This window comes from Oncorhynchus kisutch, linkage group LG15 (assembly GCF_002021735.2).
Source record: "Oncorhynchus kisutch isolate 150728-3 linkage group LG15, Okis_V2, whole genome shotgun sequence".
NCBI lineage: Eukaryota > Metazoa > Chordata > Actinopteri > Salmoniformes > Salmonidae > Oncorhynchus > Oncorhynchus kisutch.
The window spans coordinates 15,133,079-15,156,789 of NC_034188.2; positions in this window are offsets into that span (position 1 = coordinate 15,133,079).

Consider the following 23,711-nt stretch of genomic DNA (forward strand, 5'->3'; position numbering starts at 1 on the left):
AAAACTCTTTAACATCATCCTTAGTTTTGGCATCTTCCCCAATATTTGGAACCAAGGACTGATCACCCCAATCCACAAAAGTGGAGACAAATGTGACACCAATAACTACTGTGGGATATGTGTCAACAGCAACCTTGTGAAAATCCTCTGCATTATCATTAACAGCAGACTCGTACATTTCTTCAGTAAAAACAATGTACTGAGCAAATGTCAAATTGGCTTTTTAACAAATTATCGTACAACCACACCCTAATTGACAAACAAACAAACAAATTATTCACATGCTTTGTTGATTTCAAAAAAGCCTTCGACTCAACTTGGCATGAGGGTCTGCTATTCAAATTGATGGAAAGTGGTGTTGGGGGAGAAACACACGACATTATAAAATATGAACACAAACAAGTGTGCGGTTAAAATTGGCAAAAAAGGGCACTAGAACAGTCTGCAACACCCGGCCTCACCCTACTAGTATCTGAAGCCCGGCCTCACCCTACTAGTATCTGAAGCCTGACCTCACCCTACTAGTATCTGAAGCCCGGCCTCACCCTACTAGTATCTGAAGCCCGGCCTCACCCTACTAGTATCTGAAGCCCGGCCTCACCCTACTAGTATCTGAAGCCCGGCCTCACCCTACTAGTATCTGAAGCCCGGCCTCACCCTACTAGTATCTGAAGCACGGCCTCACCCTACTAGTATCTGAAGCACGGCCTCACCCTACTAGTATCTGAAGCACGGCCTCACCCTACAGGTATCTGAAGCACGGCCTCACCCTACTAGTATCTGAAGCCCGGCCTCACCCTACTAGTATCTGAAGCACGGCCTCACCCTACTAGTATCTGAAGCCCGGCCTCACCCTACTAGTATCTGAAGCCCGGCCTCACCCTACTAGTATCTGAAGCACGGCCTCACCCTACTAGTATCTGAAGCCCGGCCTCACCCTACTAGTATCTGAAGCCCGGCCTCACCCTACTAGTATCTGAAGCACGGCCTCACCCTACTAGTATCTGAAGCCCGGCCTCACCCTACTAGTATCTGAAGCACGGCCTCACCCTACTAGTATCTGAAGCCCGATCTCACCCTACTAGTATCTGAAGCCCGGCCTCACCCTACTAGTATCTGAAGCACGGCCTCACCCTACTAGTATCTGAAGCCCGGCCTCACCCTACTAGTATCTGAAGCACGGCCTCACCCTACTAGTATCTGAAGCCCGGCCTCACCCTACTAGTATCTGAAGCACGGCCTCACCCTACTAGTATCTGAAGCACGGTCTCACCCTACTAGTTTCTGAAGCCCGGCCTCACCCTACTAGTATCTGAAGCACGGCCTCACCCTACAAGTATCTGAAGCACGGCCTCACCCTACTAGTATCTGAAGCACGGCCTCACCCTACTAGTATCTGAAGCACGGCCTCACCCTACTAGTATCTGAAGCCCGGCCTCACCCTACTAGTATCTGAAGCACGGCCTCACCCTACTAGTATCTGAAGCACGGCCTCACCCTACTAGTATCTGAAGCACGGCCTCACCCTACTAGTATCTGAAGCACGGCCTCACCCTACTAGTATCTGAAGCACGGCCTCACCCTACTAGTATCTGAAGCACGGCCTCACCCTACTAGTATCTGAAGTCAAATGTGTACTGTTTGCTGATGATCTGGAACAGTCTGCAACACCCGGCCTCACCCTACTAGTATCTGAAGCCCGGCCTCACCCTACTAGTATCTGAAGCCCGGCCTCACCCTACTAGTATCTGAAGCACGGCCTCACCCTACTAGTATCTGAAGCACGGCCTCACCCTACTAGTATCTGAAGCCCGGCCTCACCCTACTAGTATCTGAAGTCAAATGTCTAACTATTTGCTGATGATCTGGTGCTTCTGTCACCAACCAAGGAGGGCCTACAGGAGCACCTAGATCTTCTGCACAGATTCTTCCAGACCTGGGCCCTGACAGTAAATCTCAGTATGACCAAAATAATGGTGTTCCAAAAAAGGTCTAGTTGCCAGGACCACAAATACAAATTCCATCTACACACCATTGCCCTAGAGCACACACAAAACTATACATACAGTGGTTCCTCCTTTAAAAGTTGCGAGCTGGCACCGCGGGACTTAGAAGTACCCTGTGTCACAGCTTCATTGCTCCAGACCACCACGAGAGGGAGTTTGAGCAGTCATTATGCATTTGGGTCCCAAGGTTTTTATATGACCAATCATATCGAATGGTATCGAACGACGAATTTAGACGCGAGCCAGCCGTGCCTGGTGGTGTTCTTCAACAAAGATCTCTGGCAAAATATTACGGTGGAACCAATTGTAAGTAGTTGTAATGTCACAACGAGTCAAGCAAAACATTTGCAATTGAGAGGAATATATTTTTTTGTCATAAAGTTAATTTCTACTAAGCAAGTTAACTGACTAGCTAACATTAGCCAGCTAGCTAGTGTTAGGATAATTCATTTGTAATTTGTGTTGTTTCATGTTTGAGGGACTCCTGAGAAAACCAGCAAACCAGGTTGTCTTCTTGTGAAACAGTGGATGTAAAGAATCTAGTTACCTAAAGCATTTACTGTAATGTACAGTTGTCTAGGCTTGCCTTGCAATGCAGCTGAAGTAACATAGCTAGTTAACTATTTATTTGCTTATTGTGTAGTGGAGGATAAAAATAACTGTATGCCTTTATTGTGCCAAGGATGCAAGTCCTATGTACTGTAGTTATTACCACGCATGAGATGCCCACATTGTAGCCTGTACATTGAATATATTCACTGATCATATACTCTTCCTTGGCAAATAAAGGTGTGGTTCAAGTATAAATCTCAGACATTCTTCTTCAGTCATATCCAATACCAGGTGTATCAAACTCCATTATTTGAATGATGCTGTGTCTGCATGTATGTATTACAGATATACACTTTAACAGTGTTAACCACTCCTGCTCCTGGGACATCAATGATTACACATTGTAACTATGCAATATACTAGAAACATGATTGATTTGTAATTCATATATACAGAAACAAAAACGATGCATATTTAACTCCCTTCATCTGCATTAATGTGAGGACACAGGATAGTATTTCAATGAGATACTTCATTTCAACCAGTGGAGAATGTGAAACGCTTTATTGGAAGAAGTTCATTATCCAGGTGTTATAAATGCATAAATGCATTATAATTATGCTAATTGGTAATATTATATTATAAATACAAGTTCAATCTGTACTTCAATGCACATATGGTGTGCATTATAAAAGGAGGAAGAAAGACGAGGTGGAGAAAACAGAAAGGGAAAGAGGTAAGAACAGAGACAGACAGCATACGATTCATGAATTACAGTGCTACCCTAATATTCTCTCAGTTCATCACAATTGCGATGTCTCCTAACCAGCCTTGGGCGCCCAGTTGGCCAGAAGGTTATCTTAAGAGCGGGTGAGGTGGCGATAACGGGACTGGCTTCCTCTCTCACATCAAAACATACCTGCAGACGAGTGACAGATAGATACAGAGAGAGCAAGATTAAGAATATAATTTTTGTATTTTAACACGGTTAGTTATCATAATCAGGAGGTGAAATGCAAAACTGACCTTGGATCATTAACTCTGGGACAACTACATCTCTGTCTGTATTTCAATGTAAAGTATCTCTTTAATAATACTTCCTGTTGACCCGACCAAGTGACCTCTCACCTATGACCATTCTATGCTCTCTGTGTTAGCCAGTTCAGATGCGGGAGGGGTTCACCAATACAGCTGATATAACCTAGAGCATTTAGGGAGAAGGGGGAGAGGGATGAAGTGAAGAGAGACTGTTATTGTGTGTGGTGTCACCTGGAGTCCCACTCTATGTGGCTACAGAGTACTTTATGCTGAAAAACAGACACATGAGGACAAACAATAGAAGATAATGTCAATAGAAGATACAGTATGTGACGCAGACACCTATCGGAGTGTACCTGAAACATTTAAATATAGAGGGCTATGTGTCTCTCCACCTGGTTATTGCAAGGCTAACCCCCAGGGAAATCATGACTTAGCAGCCACAGATAGACCAGTGAAAATGGCTGTGTTTATGTGGTGTAAATCTGAAAATGAATAGCTGACATCTTAAGGGTTTTTAAATGAATGCATGTGAGACAGGTTCCATGTACAACAAGACAGGCAGAGATGGAGAAGAATTACACAGAACAGTTTAATTACCTCGGGTTATGGACACTTTTGCCTGTTCCTCAGACAGTGAACATCTGGCAATATCTAGATCCCTTGATCAGCTCGCTCTCTGAAAGTAAAGAAAACAGCTTATTTTTTTTATAGAAATGAAAACAATAACTGAGATATGACTGTTCAAGCTAAAGCAGCAGATGCCACTTTTAGGATATGTAAATACAGCCCAGTGCTGCTTACCTGAGATGCCATCTTCTTAGGATACGTCAATACAGCCCAGTGCTGCTTACCTGAGATGCCATCTTCGTAGGTGTCCGCTTTGACTTCCTTTGTGTCGGAAAGAAGTTGCTTTCAGAACAATTATTTTGGATTGAAAATGAAAAAGGTTTTGCTCTCGACAAAAAGACACAAATGTACCTCCATAGCATATAACAATTTGCCTGTGAAAAACCACACCTTCATGCTGTATGCAGAATTCTTGATGCATAACCGAAGATGCTGCCATATCCTGCCAGCACGCCCACAAGGGAGCCACTCAGGAGCAGAATGATGACACATGGAAGAGGGAATGGAATGAGGTGGGAACAACAATTTGTTGCAAGTTGGGGAGGAGGGCTAATAGCTGAACAATAGACTATTCAACCTTTACTAAAGAATAGTCTAATTGCCGAGCTAGGTGTGAAAATCCCCCCTCCTATCACAGACCAGATTTGCCCTAACAACCAAGGGGTAGCCTGCTATTCAATGTAATAAATTAATGACTTTTCAAATAAGTTACCTTACACATTATGTTGGCTGACAATTTGTTAGCTACGCTGTCCTTACGAACCACATAGCATATCATTACAGCAGTATGTACCGGTATGTTATCTAGCTACCTAACATTGGTAGTTATACATCAAACTTGCGAGTATATTAACTATAGGCTATCTAACTACCCAAAGTTTATTGACTTGAGTCAAAATTCACCCAAGGTTGAAATGCGGCTTAAAGAACGTTGGCTAAACTGGAACACGAGCCCGAGCCCATAGCAAATGAATGGAGTTGAACGTTCGCAGAGCCTGTTTTGAGTGATGAGTGATGCTTAGAATTCCATAAAAATGAGTGATGAGTGATGCTTAGAATTCCATAAAAATGTAGCCCTTTTTATTTTACCACTACAATCTGTTCGTCGGACAAAACTGGAAAAAACTACTTGTGTAGAAAGTAAGCATCCGCACCTCGATGATGTCAACTGTGCTTATGTCTAATGAAAAAGTAGGGAATTTTTAAAAACATTTTCTGGTCTAGCAATCGGTGACAAATGTCTCTCCATTAGAAAACAATGGGGGTAGCTCAGCGTTCCAAGGGCAAAAAGTATTTTGGGGCTAGCATTTGATGACAACTGAACTAGCTGCCCAGGCTTACATAATTAGAAAGAGGAGATTCTCATAATTAAAATGGCGTCCGACTTGAAAAAAAATTGAAATATACACATTGCGAAATAGACCGACATGCCTATATTTCCCCCATAGGAAACAATGGGAAGACAACAGAGTTCCAATATTATTTTTGTTGTTTACATTTAGTTGTTTACATTTTAACTATAAAACAACGTGAGCAGGTCTCATTGCCAACAATAGCGAAGCAGGCATTGTGATGTTGAACAATAAGATGGGAATAGAACGTTCGGAAGTCGAGTTGTTGCCACTGTGCTCAATATAACTAAAGGGGGCTGGTGCTCAATAGAACTAATAGGAGCTGGTAGGGTGAAAAATGCACTAAATAAGGTCTGTTTTTTGCGATTACTTCAAAACGACGACAAGGAACTGGGAAATATGGTCATATCATGAAACTGAGCTCCACGGTGGATGCAATGAACTAGTTATCAGAAAATAAAGTTGCTAAAATGTATATGTGTCCAGCTTACTATCTACACGGATTTCAGAGCACTCTCGTCTGAGTGTACCAGAGCGCAGAATAATGACTTTACGAGCGCTCAACACCAGTTGAATATGGCCGGTGTCAGTAAATGTCAGAAGAAAAGCGTAGTTAAATTGTTTCCAGCAGCACATTTACAGACACCAACGCTCTGGTTAACAAGAAAACTGCCTTACCAGCTCTGCTAGGGCGAGTAAAATGGTCAGAGTGGTCTCATTTGTGTCTGGAAGTAGCTAGCCAACGTCAGCTTGGGTGCTTGACGGCCATTGTGAGGCCAGAATGCTCAAATCAACCCTAATCCTCGGCCCCGAATGTCCAGAGTGCGCTCCGAGAGCGAAACGGTCGGAATTTACAAACTGACAATCTGACAATGCTCTGAATTTATGAGCGTCATGTTGTACAGCTCCATATTTTCTGTTCCATCCTAACGGAAAACCAGAGGGTTTTTAATTTTTCATTGACTAGAAACAACATAATCTAATTAATTAAGCAAATACCAGTCAAAAGTATGCACACACCTACTCACTCCAGGATTTTTCTTTATTTTTACTATTTTCTACATTGTAGAATAATAGTGAAGACATCACAACTATGAAATAACACCTGTCTCCCACGTGCACGTCATTCTGTAGTACCGACATGGCCTCCTCTCCCTTATGTGACGACCCTCCCATTCTGTCTGCCGTATTCTCTCTTTGTTCTTGTTTCCTTATTAGGATGCCGGTGGGCGGAGTTGGCAGGGTCGTTAGCTACATGGGAAACACCTGGGCCCGGTGTGTCCCAGGATAAATACACCACTTCCTCATTCATGGAAGAGACTCTCTCCATGCAGACACCTTTATAGATTTTGTTGTGTATCTTGGTGGTTTTTGGTTGTTTGCTTTGGCACCTTTCAACACCCTGCATTATCACATTCATGCATGCAAAACACTCACTTACACTACTGATTACTGATTACACACACCATTGTATATTGTACATATATTTATTAAATAAAGTCAACTATGTTTTGTTACTCCTTATCTCCACGTCTCCCTTTTGTTATGGGCTTTGAGCCGGTTCGTGACACTTATGTAAGGAATTAGGCACTGTTCCATGTTTACTACAGTATGTATTGTAGACAGCACAGTAGCCTAATAAACAAATAACCACATAAAATAAAGATAAAAAATACTCTTTCAAAAAGTCTAATGAAGGCAAACAATTTAGAATCCTCCAATCCTGTAGCCTACTCCCGACATCATGTTGTACAGCGCCATATTTTCCATTCCATCTTTGGAGGACTGAATAGGCTGGGGAGGGTCAATGTCCATACCAAAGTTAGAAATGCTCTGCAGTGGGAGGTGATAGGTTGTCCTGCCTACATCATTCATAACATGGCCAGAACAGCTTTGGATATGATGTTGAGTACCTGCTCACAAAGATATTTGGATATTTTTATATTTTCACCGTCGGAGTAGAAAGACTGAAGAGCTTTTGTGAGTTTGTTGGCCAGGAGTACCATAACATTTTAGGACACAGCAATGTTCTCTGGCTGTCCATGCTCCCTGCTCTAGAAAGGGTGCTGAAAATGTATGTCTTATTGCAATCCTTTATTCTTTCTGAAGACAAATGCCCTCTTGTCCTGCGAACAATATTCGAAGATCCACTGACTGAACTTTGGCTGGCCTTTGTCCATGGAAACTTAACCGTATTCAGTGACATGATCAAGATGCTTGAAGGCCAGGTGGAGTCAGCTGCAATTCTGAGAAACGTTGAGGCAAAATTGACTGCAAGATGAGATGACAACTTCATTCAGTTTTGGTCAGAGGACTTCTGAGAGAACTAGAGGAAAATGGAGTCATGTCTAAAGAGAGCTTTCTCAAAACATCCCAACCATTCTTCACTACGGCTGTAAACTACTTGCAAGCATGGGAAAAGCCCACAGATAATCTAAAAGATTTGTCTCATTTGTCTCATGAAGAGATCCAGAAGGCAGCAGGCACACTGTAGGAAAAATGCCCCAATGTGACCATCAATGAGGATGCATTGTGTCATGAGGTTACTGGCCTGCAAGAGTTCCTAAAGGGGGATCGCTTGAAGAAGACATCTGAGACACCACTTAGTCAGAGATGGAGTACGGTGGTTACCCACTTCAAAGAGAATGACATCCCACACACTAACCTGGCTTGATTAGCGTATGTTGTCATGTGCTTACCTGGAAGTAAGGCACCAGTAGAGAGAGTGTTCTCCCAAATGAATGATCTATGGACAGCAGCAAGAAATAGGTTCACTGTTCCTACCACCAAGGCCATGCTTATTGTGAAGACAAACTTCAGCCTCCCCTGCCAGGAGTTCATGGAGAAGCTGGCCAAAGACAGAGCAATCCTGAAGAAAATACATTCTTCTGAGAAATATACAGATTAGGTTGGTATAAGTATATTATGTAATTACCAATCTCATCATCATCTTACTTCTTTATTATGTTGTTAAGTATTTCACACATACTATTGTCTCTGTTTTTTCCCCAATTTTACTCATGTTCTCTTCTGCTCGTATTCTACCCAGACTACCAGGACCACTGAATGGCTGTTCAGATCAGTTCTACCCAGACTACCAGGACCACTGAATGGCTGTTCAGATCAGTTCTACCCAGACTACCAGGACCACTGAATGGCTGTTCAGATCAGTTCTACCCAGACTACCAGGACCACTGAATGGCTGTTCAGATCAGTTCTACCCAGACTACCAGGACCACTGAATGGCTGTTCAGATCAGTTCTACCCAGACTACCAGGACCACTGAATGGCTGTTCAGATCAGTTCTACCCAGACTACCAGGACCACTGAATGGCTGTTCAGATCAGTTCTACCCAGACTACCAGGACCACTGAATGGCTGTTCAGATCAGTTCTACCCAGACTACCAGGACCACTGAATGGCTGTTCAGATTGGACAGTTCTGTCTTGTCTATAGTGTTTCTGTAGTATAGTTGTTTTCTCTGTCACAGTGGGCCTGTTAAGACTAAATACATGAAACTGGAATTGTCCCCCTTTGTTATTTTATAGATAATAACATAGGATATTTTAATTATATATTGATATTATATATAATAGATAATAACATTGGATATTTTAATGATATATTGACCACGGAACTGGAAATGTCCCTGGTTTTCATTTCAGAAATCTGGTCACCTTACCAGAGAAGCTTAATCAAGTTGAATTGTTCCCAACGGGTCGATACAGCTGTAATTGAGACACAGACATGGCTTCCCCTGTGCTGGTGGCATCTCCTCCTTATCTCTAAACATTGCATCATTCTTGCTAAGCAGGGAACTGAGTGATATGAGCCTTCAACGGTTCCTCCCCTTATCAGTATTGTCACATGTGATTGTTGTCCCTGCACTCAGCCCCTCCCAAACTTCATTATGCCCCCCCCCCTCATGTCTCTTTTGTAACTAATGTTCCTATACTTCTGAGAATAACAATGTTCCAAGTTGAACCCCGAATCCAAAAATGCCATCAAAAGGAACATAAAAATCAACATACCAAATAGGATCTGACTAAAAATACTTGAATCAGTTATAGAACCCATTTCCCTTTATGGTTGTGAGGTCTGGGGTCCGCTCACCAAACAAGAATTCACCAAATGGGACAAACACCAAATTGAGACTGCATGCAGAATTCTGAAAAATATCCTCTGTGTACAACGTAAAACACCAAATAATGCATGCAGAGCAGAATTAGACCGTTACTCACTAATTATCCAAATCCCCAAAAAAGCTGTTAATTAAAACTTCTTATGGCTGCAGGGGCAGTATTGAGTAGCTTGGATGAAAATCTGAGGTTTGTAGTTTTTGAACTCAGCCCTATTGAATACACATTGGGATATTGGTTATGTTGCACTTCCTAGGGCTTCCACTAGATGTCAACCGTCTTTAGAAACTTTAATGAGGCTTCTACTGTGGTGGGGCTGGATGAGAGCTCTTTGAGTCAGTGGTCTGGCAGAGAGCCAAGTCCTGGTCACACGCATTTCACATGATAGCGACCTGCATTCCATGGCTTTTCTACAGACAATGGAATTCTCCGGTTCTCCTAAAGATTGATTCTATACTTAGTTTGAAATGTTTCTACGACCTGTAATATAACTTTTTGAACTTTTCGTCCGACATTCGGCAGGACCTGCACGAGCGTTTGGATTTGTGTACTAAACGCCCTAACAAAAGTAGCTACTTGAACATAAATAATGGACATTATCAAAACAAATCACACATGTGGAGAGATGTGGAGCAGATAGAGATGGATGAGAGAGATGGATGAGAGAGATGGATGAGAGAGAGATGAAGGAGAGAGATGGAGGAGAGACGGATGAGAGAGATGGAGGAGAGAGATGGAGGTGAGAGAGATGAAGGAGAGAGATGGATGAGAGAGATGGATGAGAGAGATGGATGAGAGAGATGGATGAGAGAGAGATGAAGGAGAGAGATGGATGAGAGAGATGGATGAGAGAGAGATGAAGGAGAGAGATGGATGAGAGAGATGGATGAGAGAGAGATGGATGAGAGAGATGGATGAGAGAGAGATGAAGGAGAGAGATGGATGAGAGAGATGGATGAGAGAGAGATGAAGGAGAGAGATGGATGAGAGAGATGGATGAGAGAGAGATGGATGAGAGAGAGATGGATGAGAGAGATGGATGAGAGAGATGGATGAGAGAGAGATGGATGAGAGAGATGGAGCAGATAGAGATGGATGAGAGAGATGGAGGAGAGACGGATGAGAGAGATGGATGAGAGAGATGGAGGAGAGAGATGGAGGAGAGACGGATGAGAGAGATGGATGAGAGAGATGGATGAGAGAGATGGAGGAGAGACGGATGAGAGAGATGGATGAGAGAGATGGAGGAGAGAGATGGAGGAGAGACGGATGAGAGAGATGGATGAGAGAGATGGAGGAGAGAGATGGAGGAGAGACGGATGAGAGAGATGGATGAGAGAGATGGAGGAGAGACGGATGAAGGAGAGAGATGGAGGAGAGAGATGAAGGAGAGACGGATGAGAGAGATGGAGGAGAGCGATGGAGGAGAGACGGATGAGAGAGATGGATGAGAGAGATGGATGAGAGAGATGGAGGAGAGACGGATGAAGGAGAGAGATGGAGGAGAGAGATGAAGGAGAGAAGGATGAGAGAGATGGATGAGAGAGAGATGAAGGAGAGAGATGGAGGAGAGACGGATGAGAGAGATGGATGAGAGAGAGATGAAGGAGAGAGATGGAGGAGAGACGGATGAGAGAGATGGATGAGAGAGAGATGAAGGAGAGAGATGAAGGAGAGAGATGGAGGAGAGACGGATGAGAGAGATGGATGAGAGAGAGATGAAGGAGAGAGATGAAGGAGAGACGGATGAGAGAGATGGATGAGAGAGAGATGAAGGAGAGAGATGAAGGAGAGAGACATGGAGAAGAGAGAGATGGAGGAGGAGAGAGGTGGAGGAGAGATGAATGAGAGATGGATGAGAGATGAAGGAGAGAGACATGGAGGAGAGAGATGGAGGAGAGAGATGGAGGAGGAGAGATGGAGGAGGACAGATTTAGGAGGAGAGATGGAGAAGAGAGATGGAGGAGAGAGATGGAGGAGAGAGATGGAGGAGGAGAGATGGAGGAGGAGAGATGGAGGAGAGAGGTGAAGGAGAGAGATGGTGGAGAGAGATGGAGGAGAGAAATGGAGGAGGAGAGATGGAGGAGAGAGATGAGGGAGAGATGGAGGAGAGAGATGGAGGAGAGAGGGAGAGAGAGGAGAGAGATGGAGGAGAGAGGGAGAGATGGATGAGAGAGATGGAGGAGAGAGGGAGAGATGGATGAGAGAGATGGAGGAGGAGAGATGGAGGAGAGAGGGAGAGATGGAGGATAGAGATGGAGGAGAGAGGGAGAGATGGAGGAGGAGAGAGATGGAGGGGAGAGATGGAGGAGAGAGGGAGAGATGGGGGACAGATAAGATGGGAAAGATGAAGGAAAGATGACAGTGTGATTGACTCGTTACCTGGCAACACGTGGAGAGAGAGAGGAGAGACAGAGGAATGATAGGAGAGGAGAGAGGGATGAGCGGACAGAGGAAGGAGATTTAAATAGAGAGGCTGGTTACCTGACACCACCTGGAGAGAGAGAGGAGAGACAGAGGAATGATAGGAGAGGAGAGAGAGAGGAGAGACAGAGGAGAGAGAGAGAGGAGAGACAGAGGAATGATAGGAGAGGAGAGAGAGGAGAGACAGAGGAGAGAGAGAGAGGAGAGACAGAGGAATGATAGGAGAGGAGAGAGAGAGGAGAGACAGAGGAGAGAGAGAGAGGAGAGACAGAGGAATGATAGGAGAGGAGAGAGAGGAGAGACAGAGGAGAGAGAGAGAGAGAGGAGAGACAGAGGAATGATAGGCGAGGAGAGAGAGGAGAGACAGAGGAGAGGAGAGAGAGGAGAGACAGAGGAGAGAGATGAAAAGAGAGGCTGGTTACCTGTGTCTCAGGTATGATGGGCTTGTCCCTGGGTCTAGAGGAGAACAGCGATGACAGGGGTGAGGCGATGACCACAGGGTCAGGTCGGAGGAAGCCACTGAGGTCACATCCTGGGATGGTGTTCTCCTCAGTCTTCATCGCCAGAGTATCCATTGCGTAAAAACGACCCCATGGTAACCACACCGTGCGATCTTGGGTGATGAACGGAGCACGCTCAAACCTCAGGGTCAACGAGCCACCGCCATTTGCTAGCAGGTCAAACCTGGAGACAGAATCAGAAACGTTGTAGGATTAGTTACTATGTACCGTGTGTGTGTGTGTGTGTGTGTGTGTGTGTGTGTTTGTGGTTCCGTCCTGGCGTGTGTGTGTGTTCCATCCTGGCGTGTGTGTGTGTGTGTGTGGTAGGTACGTTCCATCCTGGCGTGTGTGTGTGTTCCATCCTGGCGTGTGTGTGTGTGTGTGTGTGTGTGGTACGTACGTTCCATCTTGGCGTGTGTGAGTGTGTGTGTGTGTGTGTGTGTGTGTGTGTGTGTGTGTGTGTGTGTGTGTGTGTGTGTGTGTGTGGTACGTACGTTCCATCCTGGCGTGTGAGTGTGTATCCATAGTGTGGGTAATTGATGAAGGAAACATTGACTCCCACCAGGGGAGTACCATCTGTAGTTAACACCTGACCTCGGATCAGAGACGCCAAGCTGAGAGACAGAGAGAGAGAGCGCGAGAGAGAGAGCGAGAGAGAGAGAGAGAGAGCGAGAGAGACGAGAGAGAGAGCGAGAGAGAGAGAGATAGAGAGCGAGAGAAAGAGCGAGAGAGGGAGAGGGAGCGAGTGAGAGATAGAGAGAGAGAGAAAGAGCGAGAGAGGGAGCGAGGGAGCGAGAGAGAGAGCGAGAGAGAGAGAGAGAAAGAGCGAGAGAGGGAGAGAGAGAGAGAGCGACAGAGCGAGAGAGAGAGAGAGTGAGAGAGAGCAAGAGAGAGAGAGAGAAAGAGCGAGAGAGGGAGCGAGGGAGCGAGAGAGAGAGCGAGAGAGCGAGAGAGAGAGAGAGAAAGAGCGAGAGAGGGAGCGGCAGAGAGAGAGAGCGAGAGAGCGACAGAGCGAGAGAGAGAAAGAGTGAGAGAGAGTGAGCAAGAGAGCAAGAGCGACAGAGCGAGAGAGAGCGATAGAGCGAGAGAGCAAGAGAGAGAGAGAGTGGGAGAGACAGAGAGAAAAGACATTCAATGTACTGTATATATTACATCACGTGTGTGTTGTGTTGTGTGTTGTGTAGTGTGTGTTGTGTGGTGTCTGTTGTGTATTGCAGTATGCGTCATGTGTATGTAATCCTCTCACCTGGCGTTGAATGGGTTTTCCCCAGGTATGAGATGTGTGCTGTCTCTTCCAACTAGCATCTTGACCCTGTCATAGAAGGATCCTACCCAGGGTTGGGACAGAGACAGGGGGCTCTGCTGGATCACCTGGAGGGGGTCTCTGGATCCCCGACACAGAGGGCTGTTCTGACACGGGCTCTGGATACAACAATCTGGATCCATACAGTCAGTCAGACCATCTGGAGTGAGAGAGAAGGAGGGAGAGAGAGAAGGAGGGAGAGAGAGAAGGAGGGAGAGAGAGGAGGGAGAGAGAGAAGGAGGGAGAGAGAGAAGGAGGGAGAGAGAGGAGAGTTTCAGTGTCTCAAACATATTGCTATGAAAGGTTACTTCATTCTCCTAACAATTTATTTCAACTCAAGGTGAAAAGTTTGCACTGCTGGACTACAAGAGGTCCAGCCCCTTCATTTCACACACACCTCCTTCATTGTCTGTGTTGTCGGCACATGATGTCTCCATGGCAACGCTGCATCCGCCACCCCTCCAGCCCGTCTGGCATTCACAGTGCCAGCTCTGCTCCCTCATGGTACACTGGCCATTACCATTACACAGGTTAGGACAGCTATCTGAGGAGAGGGAGAGAGGGGGAAGGAGAGAGAGAAATAGAGATGGGGAGGGAGAGATAGAGGGGGAAGAGAGAGTTAGTGGGGGGGAGAGGGGGAAGGAGAGAGAGAGAGAAATAGAGATGGGGAGGGAGAGATAGAGGGGGAAGAGAGAGTTAGTGGGGGGGAGAGGGGGAAGGAGAGAGAGAGAGAGAGAAATAGAGATGGGGGAGGGAGAGATAGAGGGGGAAGAGAGAGTTAGTGGGGGAGAGAGGGGGAAGGAGAGAGAGAGAAATAGAGATGGGGAGGGAGAGATAGAGGGGGAAGAGAGAGTTAGTGGGGGAGAGAGGGGGAAGGAGAGAGAGAGAAATAGAGATGGGGAGGGAGAGATAAAGGGGGAAGAGAGAGTTCGTAGGGGAGAGAGGGGGAAGGAGAGAGAGAGAAATAGAGATGGGGAGGGAGAGATAAAGGGGGAAGAGAGAGTTCGTAGGGGAGAGAGGGGGAAGGAGTGAGAGAAATAGAGATGGGGAGGGAGAGAGAGGGGGAGGGAGGGATAGATGGTGGTGAGGGAGAGAGAGATATATGGAGGGAGAGGTGGGGGAGGGAGGGAGAGAGGGAGGGAGGGAGTGAGAGGTGGGGGAGGGAGGGAGAGAGAGAGAGGAGAGGGAGGGATAGATGTGGGAATGGAGAGAGAGAGAAAGAGAGAGAGGGAAGGAGGGGAGAGAGAGGGGGAGGGAGAGAGACATACTGTGTTGTGTTTTAATGCACACCGACACACACACCTGTTGAGGACTCAGTCAACCCAATGCTTTACCATACAACACATTAATTGGATTTCTTTCATTTCCATTCTCCATACCGTGTATCAGCTCTCACAGTCTCACGTCAGAATGAGACGTTCATCCATGTGTCTCAAATCCACATTTCAAAGTTGTTCCAAATGTCACATTTCGAAGTGTTTAAGGTTAAGTTAAGTTGCCCCCAGTGACCGGTTTCCACATTATCTCCATGTTATCTCCACGTTATTTCCGCGTTATCTCCAGACGTCCTCAGACATGGATGGACGTCGAATACTGACTTGTACCACGGGTGACCTGGCTACTTTAGATCATAATTAACCAACCAAGAGATATGACCTGACATTTGACAGTCTGTAGTAATTAATAGGAGAAGATACGTAGGTGGAAGGTAGAAAACACATTGTGATAATTATTAAGACTCAGAGGTTTAACTACAGAGGACCATAGAGCACAACAGAGTGTTAGCCATGATTGTCTGTTAAATGGAGCCATTTTCAGAAGGCTGACACTTATGTAGAGCAACAACAGCAGAATCTATATGGGGCATTGATCGGCTAGCCGGGCCAGGCAGGCCGGCAGGGAGGCAGGCCCTCTACTTAATGCTAGGGGTCCAGTCAATTCACCTCCTACTAACCAGAATAAAGTGGGATTTCAGAAACTATTAAGAGAGAGAGAGAGAGAGAGATGACAGAAAATAAAATGGGAATACGTAGAAGACATAACGTCCTACACAAAGTTGGTCCCATTCCCCAGCAGCAGTAGCATCATCCAGTTGTCTCCTCCAGGCCGGTTAGTGAAGGTTACACACATAAATCCTAAAACCATGGATGGACCTGATGACAACACACTATGAAACACCCTGGCTCATAAAACTCTCTTTCCAATCTGAACTCTCTCTCTTTTCTCTTTTTTTCTCATTCTCCATCTGAACTCTCCCTCTCTCTGTCACTCTCTCTCCTCTTCCTCCTCTCCCTCTACCCCCCCCCCCCTCCCCTGGGTACTACTCTGTACAACAGTGAAAGCCATCTTATTAACTTTAGTAGGGCAGAGGACACTCCAAACCATCCACAGGGGATCTATATCCGTCTGTTTAATTCAGTTTGGCTGGGGGATTTTGGATCCTGTCACAGGACTGTAACACAACTCAAAACTCTATCCTTTGAGTGTGTGTGGTATGGTGTGGGGTGGTGTGGGGTGGTATGGGGTGCTGTGGTGTGTGGGGTGGGGTGGTGTGGGGTGATGTGTGGTGTGTGGGTTGGTGTGGTGTGTGGGGTGGTGTGTGGGGTGGTATGGAGTGGTGTGTGGTATACCCCCATATGAGAGAGAGGCTGAGGGAGTGTTCTGTTATACACCCCCATATGATAGAGAGGCTGAGGGAGTGTTCTGTTATACACCCCCCTATGAGAGAGAGGCTGAGGGACTGTTATCTTATATACCCCCATATGAGAGAGAGGCTGAGGGGGACTGTTCTCTTATATACCCCCATATGAGAGAGAGGCTGAGGGAGTGTTCTGTTATACACCCCCCTATGAGAGAGTGGCTGAGGGAATGTTCTCTTATATACCCCCAGATGAGAGAGTGGCTGAGGGGGACTGTTCTCTTACATACCCCCATATGAGAGAGAGGCTGAGGGGGGCTGGGATGCAGTGACTGGGACTAGGGAACCACCTCCTGTGCCTTGGCTGTCCAGACCCCTTGGAATACTGCAGAGTACACTTACTGTAGACAGTCATGATCATTAATTCACCATGGAAACATTAAGGTTAACAGACATAGACTGTGATCTATGACCCCTGGTTACATTGGCTGTGAATGGTAACCCCTGGTTACAGTGGCTGTGGATGGTAATATCTGGTTACAGTGGCTGTGAATGGTAATGTCTGGTTACCGTGGCTGTGGATGGTAACCCCTGGTTACCGTGGCTGTGGATGGTAATATCTGGTTACAGTGGCTGTGAATGGTAATGTCTGGTTACCGTGGCTGTGGATGGTAATGTCTGGTTACAGTGGCTGTGAATGGTAACCCCTGGTTACAGTGGCTGTGGATGGTAATGTCTGGTTACAGTGGCTGTGAATGGTAACCCCTGGTTACAGTGGCTGTGAATGGTAACCCCTGGTTACAGTGGCTGTGGATGGTAATGTCTGGCTACAGTGGCTGTGGATGGTAATGTCTGGTTACAGTGGCTGTGGATGGTAATGTCTGGTTACAGTGGCTGTGAATGGTAACCCCTGGTTACAGTGGCTGTGGATGGTAATGCCTGGTTACAGTGGCTGTGGATGGTAATGTCTGGTTACAGTGGCTGTGAATGGTAATGTCTGGTTACAGTGGCTGTGGATGGTAATGTCTGGTTACCGTGGCTGTGAATGGTAATGTCTGGCTACAGTGGCTGTGGATGGTAATGTCTGGTTACAGTGGCTGTGGATGGTAATGTCTGGTTAAAGTGGCTGTGGATTGTAATGTCTGGTTACCGTGGCTGTGAATGGTAACCCCTGGTTACAGTGGCTGTGGATGGTAATATCTGGTTACAGTGGCTGTGGATGGTAACCCCTGGTTACAGTGGCTGTGGATGGTAATGTCTGGTTACAGTGGCTGTGGATGGTAATGTCTGGTTACCGTGGCTGTGAATGGTAACCCCTGGTTACAGTGGCTGTGGATGGTAATGTCTGGTTACAGTGGCTGTGAATGGTAATGTCTGGCTACAGTGGCTGTGAATGGTAACCGCTGGTTACCGTGGCTGTGAATGGTAATGTCTGGCTACAGTGGCTGTGGATGGTAACCCCTGGTTACAGTGGCTGTGGATGGTAATGTCTGGTTACAGTGGCTGTGGATGGTAATGTCTGGTTACCGTGGCTGTGGATGGTAATGTCTGGTTACCGTGGCTGTGGATGGTAATGTCTGGTTACAGTGGCTGTGGATGGTAATGTCTGGTTACAGTGGCTGTGGATGGTAATGTCTGGTTACAGTGGCTGTGGATGGTAATGTCTGGTTACCGTGGCTGTGGATGGTAATGTCTGGTTACAGTGGCTGTGGATGGTAATGTCTGGTTACCGTGGCTGTGAATGGTAACCCCTGGTTACAGTGGCTGTGGATGGTAATGTCTGGTTACAGTGGCTGTGAATGGTAATGTCTGGCTACAGTGGCTGTGAATGGTAACCCCTGGTTACAGTGGCTGTGGATGGTAATGTCTGGTTACAGTGGCTGTGGATGGTAATGTCTGGCTACAGTGGCTGTGGATGGTAATGTCTGGTTACAGTGGCTGTGGATGGTAATGTCTGGTTAAAGTGGCTGTGGATTGTAATGTCTGGTTACCGTGGCTGTGAATGGTAACCCCTGGTTACAGTGGCTGTGGATGGTAATATCTGGTTACAGTGGCTGTGGATGGTAACCCCTGGTTACAGTGGCTGTGGATGGTAATGTCTGGTTACAGTGGCTGTGGATGGTAATGTCTGGTTACCGTGGCTGTGAATGGTAACCCCTGGTTACAGTGGCTGTGAATGGTAATGTCTGGCTACAGTGGCTGTGAATGGTAACCGCTGGTTACCGTGGCTGTGAATGGTAATGTCTGGCTACAGTGGCTGTGGATGGTAACCCCTGGTTACAGTGGCTGTGGATGGTAACGTCTGGTTACAGTGGCTGTGGATGGTAATGTCTGGTTACCGTGGCTGTGGATGGTAATGTCTGGTTACCGTGGCTGTGAATGGTAACCCCTGGTTACAGTGGCTGTGAATGGTAACCCCTGGTTACAGTGGCTGTGGATGGTAATGTCTGGTTACAGTGGCTGTGGATGGTAATGTCTGGTTACCGTGGCTTTGGATGGTAATGTCTGGTTACAGTGGCTGTGGATGGTAATGTCTGGTTACCGTGGCTGTGAATGGTAACCCCTGGTTACAGTGGCTGTGGATGGTAATGTCTGGTTACAGTGGCTGTGAATGGTAATGTCTGGCTACAGTGGCTGTGAATGGTAACCCCTGGTTACAGTGGCTGTGGATGGTAATGTCTGGTTACAGTGGCTGTGGATGGTAATGTCTGGCTACAGTGGCTGTGGATGGTAATGTCTGGTTAACGTGGCTGTGGATGGAAATCCCTGGTTACAGTGGCTGTGGATGGTAATGTCTGGCTACAGTGGCTGTGGATGGTAATGTCTGGCTACAGTGGCTGTGAATGGTATTGTCTGGTTATAGTGGCTGTGGATGGTAATGTCTGGCTACAGTGGCTGTGGATGGTAATGTCTGGTTACCGTGGCTGTGGATGGTAATGTCTGGTTACCGTGGCTGTGGATGGTAATGTCTGGTTACAGTGGCTGTGGATGGTAATGTCTGGTTATAGTGGCTGTGGATGGTAATGTCTGGCTACAGTGGCTGTGGATGGTAATGTCTGGTTACCGTGGCTGTGGATGGTAAATGTCTGGTTACAGTGGCTGTGGATGGTAATGTCTGGTTACAGTGGCTGTGAATGGTAACCCCTGGTTACAGTGGCTGTGAATGGTAACCCCTGGTTACAGTGGCTGTGGATGGTAATGTCTGGTTACAGTGGCTGTGGATGGTAATGTCTGGCTACAGTGGCTGTGGATGGTAATGTCTGGTTACCGTGGCTGTGAATGGTAACCCCTGGTTACAGTGGCTGTGGATGGTAATGTCTGGTTACAGTGGCTGTGGATGGTAATGTCTGGTTCCCGTGGCTGTGGATGGTAACCCCTGGTTACAGTGGCTGTGGATGGTAATATCTGGTTACAGTGGCTGTGGATGGTAATGTCTGGTTACCGTGGCTGTGAATGGTAACCCCTGGTTACAGTGGCTGTGGATGGTAACCCCTGGTTACAGTGGCTGTGGATGGTAACCCCTGGTTACAGTGGCTGTGGATGGTAATGTCTGGTTACAGTGGCTGTGAATGGTAACCCCTGGTTACAGTGGCTGTGGATGGTAACCCCTGGTTACAGTGGCTGTGGATGGTAATATCTGGTTACAGTGGCTGTGGATGGTAATGTCTGGTTACAGTGGCTGTGGATGGTAATGTCTGGTTACAGTGGCTGTGGATGGTAATGTCTGGTTACCGTGGCTGTGGATGGTAATGTCTGGTTACAGTGGCTGTGGATGGTAATATCTGGTTACAGTGGCTGTGGATGGTAATGTCTGGTTACAGTGGCTGTGGATGGTAATGTCTGGTTACCGTGGCTGTGGATGGTAATGTCTGGCTACAGTGGCTGTGGATGGTATCCCCTGGTTACAGTGGCTGTGGATGGTAACCCCTGGTTACAGTGGCTGTGGATGGTAACCCCTGGTTACAGTGGCTGTGGATGGTATCCCCTGATTACAGTGGCTGTGGATGGCAAACCCTGGCTACAGTGGCTGTTGTTGTGGATGGTAGAACACTGGTTGGGAGGTTGTGGATGGTAGAAACACTGGTTGGGAGGTTGTGGATGTTAGAACACTGGTTGACAGTGGTTGTTATACCCCAGACAGACAGACAGACAGCACACAGATTACTAGTCTACTGAGCCAAGTTTACCAACGCCAGCCATTCCCAAACCCACAAACGTCTAGCATCGACTAGCTACTACTACTACTATGCAGCACGAGAAGCTAAACGCTGAAAACCAAAATACAGTTTTACCTTTGTCAACCAAGTCCCACATGTCTGCATTGAGAGAAAACGTGCAGAGAGAGTGGCATTATGAAAAAAGAAACGGAAGGAGTTTAAAATGCAAGGACATGCATAGCCTACATCACATGCATAATCTAGATCAGCACAGACAAGCAGACTAGTGAAGAGTTTTGTCTTGTGAAAGACACAGCATACAAAGCTGCCCTAGTTTCTAGTGGGGAACAAAGTGTTGTTTCCACACCCACTGTGTTTCTGACACCGGAGTGTTCTGAGGGAAAGCGCTGCTCGGATGAAATGGTGAAAGGGAAATTAAACTTCCTGTTTCAAAGCATTTTGGGTAAATCAAAATAGCGAGGCATCCAACCTTCCATCCATTTATCCTGCACCTACGCACACACACACGCACACACGCATGCAGACACACACACACGCACGTACGCACACACACACACACACACACACACACACACACACACACACACACACACACACACACACACACACACACACACACACACACACACACACACACACACACACACACACACACACACACACACACACACACACCACACACACACACGCACACGCACACACACACACACACCTCCTCTCCCCACCTACCGATGGTGCAGTGTTCTCCATTCCAGCCCTGGTGACACTGGCACTTGCCGTCTTTGCAGGTTCCATGTTTGATACACAGTGGGTTACACACTCGCTGGTCACACTCGGTACCCGTCCAGCCCTCCTCACACTGACACGCTGCGCCCAAACACACACCGTGGGTCCCGCAGTCCACAGAACACACCTCTGTAGAGAGGGAGGAGAAAGAGACGTGAAAAGTTACACACAGCTACAAAAACCCTGCTGTCATTATAGTTGAGGTGGGTTAGGGTAAGACTGACTTACAGATCAGTCTGGTCCCATCCAATCAGGGTTAGAGGCAAGGATTAGGGGTCAGGGGTTAGGGGTATGACTCAGGGGTCAGGGGTTACCGATTAGGGTTCAACTGACCTACAGAGCAGTCTGGTCCCATCCAGTTAGGATCACAGCTACAGAGACCAGTGTCTGGTATGAATGCACCGTGGCCATGGCATTGGTCTGGGCACTGTGCCCGCTGCAGCTCACAGTGTGGGCCGCCCCAGCCGGGTTTACAGTGGCACTCCCCATTCACACAGATACCGTTATTAGAACAGGTCGGGTCCAGGCAGTCCACTACAGAGAGAGGGGGGAGGGGTGGAGGGGTGAGAGAAAGAGGGCGAAAGAGAGAGAGAAAGAAAGAGAGAGAGAGAGGGGGGAGAGAAAGAGGGGAAGACAGAGAAAAAGAGAGAGCGAGAGAAAGAGAGAGAGAGAAGGGGGAGACAGACAGAGAAAGAGAGAGAAAGGGGGAGAGAGAGAGAAAGAGAGAGAGAAAGAGAGAGAGAAAGAGAGAGAGAAAGGGGGAGAGAGCGAGAAAGAGAGAGAGAAAGGGGAGAGAGAGAGAAAGAGAGAGAGAAAGGGGGGAGAGAGAGAATAATGTTTAAAATACTAGCGTCGTGTTTCCTTCATGTGTTTCTACAGATTTCTACAGATTTCTACAGATTTCTATAGCATCCTGTGATACACTTGAGTAATTCTCTTCACACAGCCTTTCACAGGCATTTAATAAGTCAATAATTTTCACTCAGAGGGCTACGTTTCCTCACATATAACCTTCCCTGTATCAGTGTGTGTGTGTGTGTGTGTGTGTGTGTGTGTGTGTGTGTGTGTGTGTGTGTGTCAATGCACCGGGGATAATCTGACATTGGCAGGCTGGCTGACTGGCAGATATGAGTATGAACAGTGAGTGAAAACCAATTTGACAAATGACCCCTCCTGGCAAACTGTAAGGCCCCCCTCCCCACCTCCTGCTCTCCTCCTCTTCTCATCCCCCTTTCCCCCTGCTGACTACCCCCTCTCTCCTCTCATCCCCCTTTCCCCCTGCTGACTACCCCTCTCTCTTCTCATCCCCCTTTCCCCCTGCTGACTACCCCCTCTCTCCTCTCATCCCCCTTTCCCCCTGCTAACTAACCCCTCTCTCTTCTCATCCCCCTTTCCCCTGCTGACTACCCCCTCTCTCCTCTCATCCCCCTTTCCCCCTGCTGACTACCCCCTCTCTCCTCTCATCCCCCTTTCCCCTGCTGACTACCCCCTCTCTCTTCTCACCCCCTTTCCCCCTCCTGACTACCCCCTCTCTACTCTCATCCCTCTTTCCCCCTGCTGACTACCCCCTCTCTCTTCTCACCCCCCTTTCCCCCTCCTGACCACCCCCTCTATCTTCTCATCCCCCTTTCCCCTGCTGACTACCCCTCTCTCTTCTCATCCCTCTTTCCCCCTGCTGACTACCCCCTCTCTCCTCTCATCCCCCTTTCCCCCTGCTGACCACCCCTCTCTCTTCTCATCCCCCTTTACCCTGCTGACTACCCCCTCTCTCTTCTCAACCCCCTTTCCCCCTGCTGACTACCCCCTCTCTCCTCTCATCCCCCTTTCCCCTGCTGACTACCCCCTCTCTCTTCTCATGTCCCTTTCCCCCTGCTGACTACCCCTCTCTCTTCTCATCCCCCTTTCCCCTGCTGACTACCCCCTCTCTCTTCTCATGCCCCTTTCCCCCTGCTGACTACCCCCTCTCTCCTCTCATCCCCCTTTCCCCTGCTGACTACCCCTCTCCCTTCTCATCCCCCTTTCCCCTCCTGACTACCCCCTCTCTCCTCTCATCCCCCGCCCCTCCATCTCCCCACCTGTCTAAAAAGCCCTCCCCACTTGTTTTCACATGCTGCTGTCTGGGTGCTCCATTCTGTTGGCGAGGCAGAAATGGAGGGTCACGTATA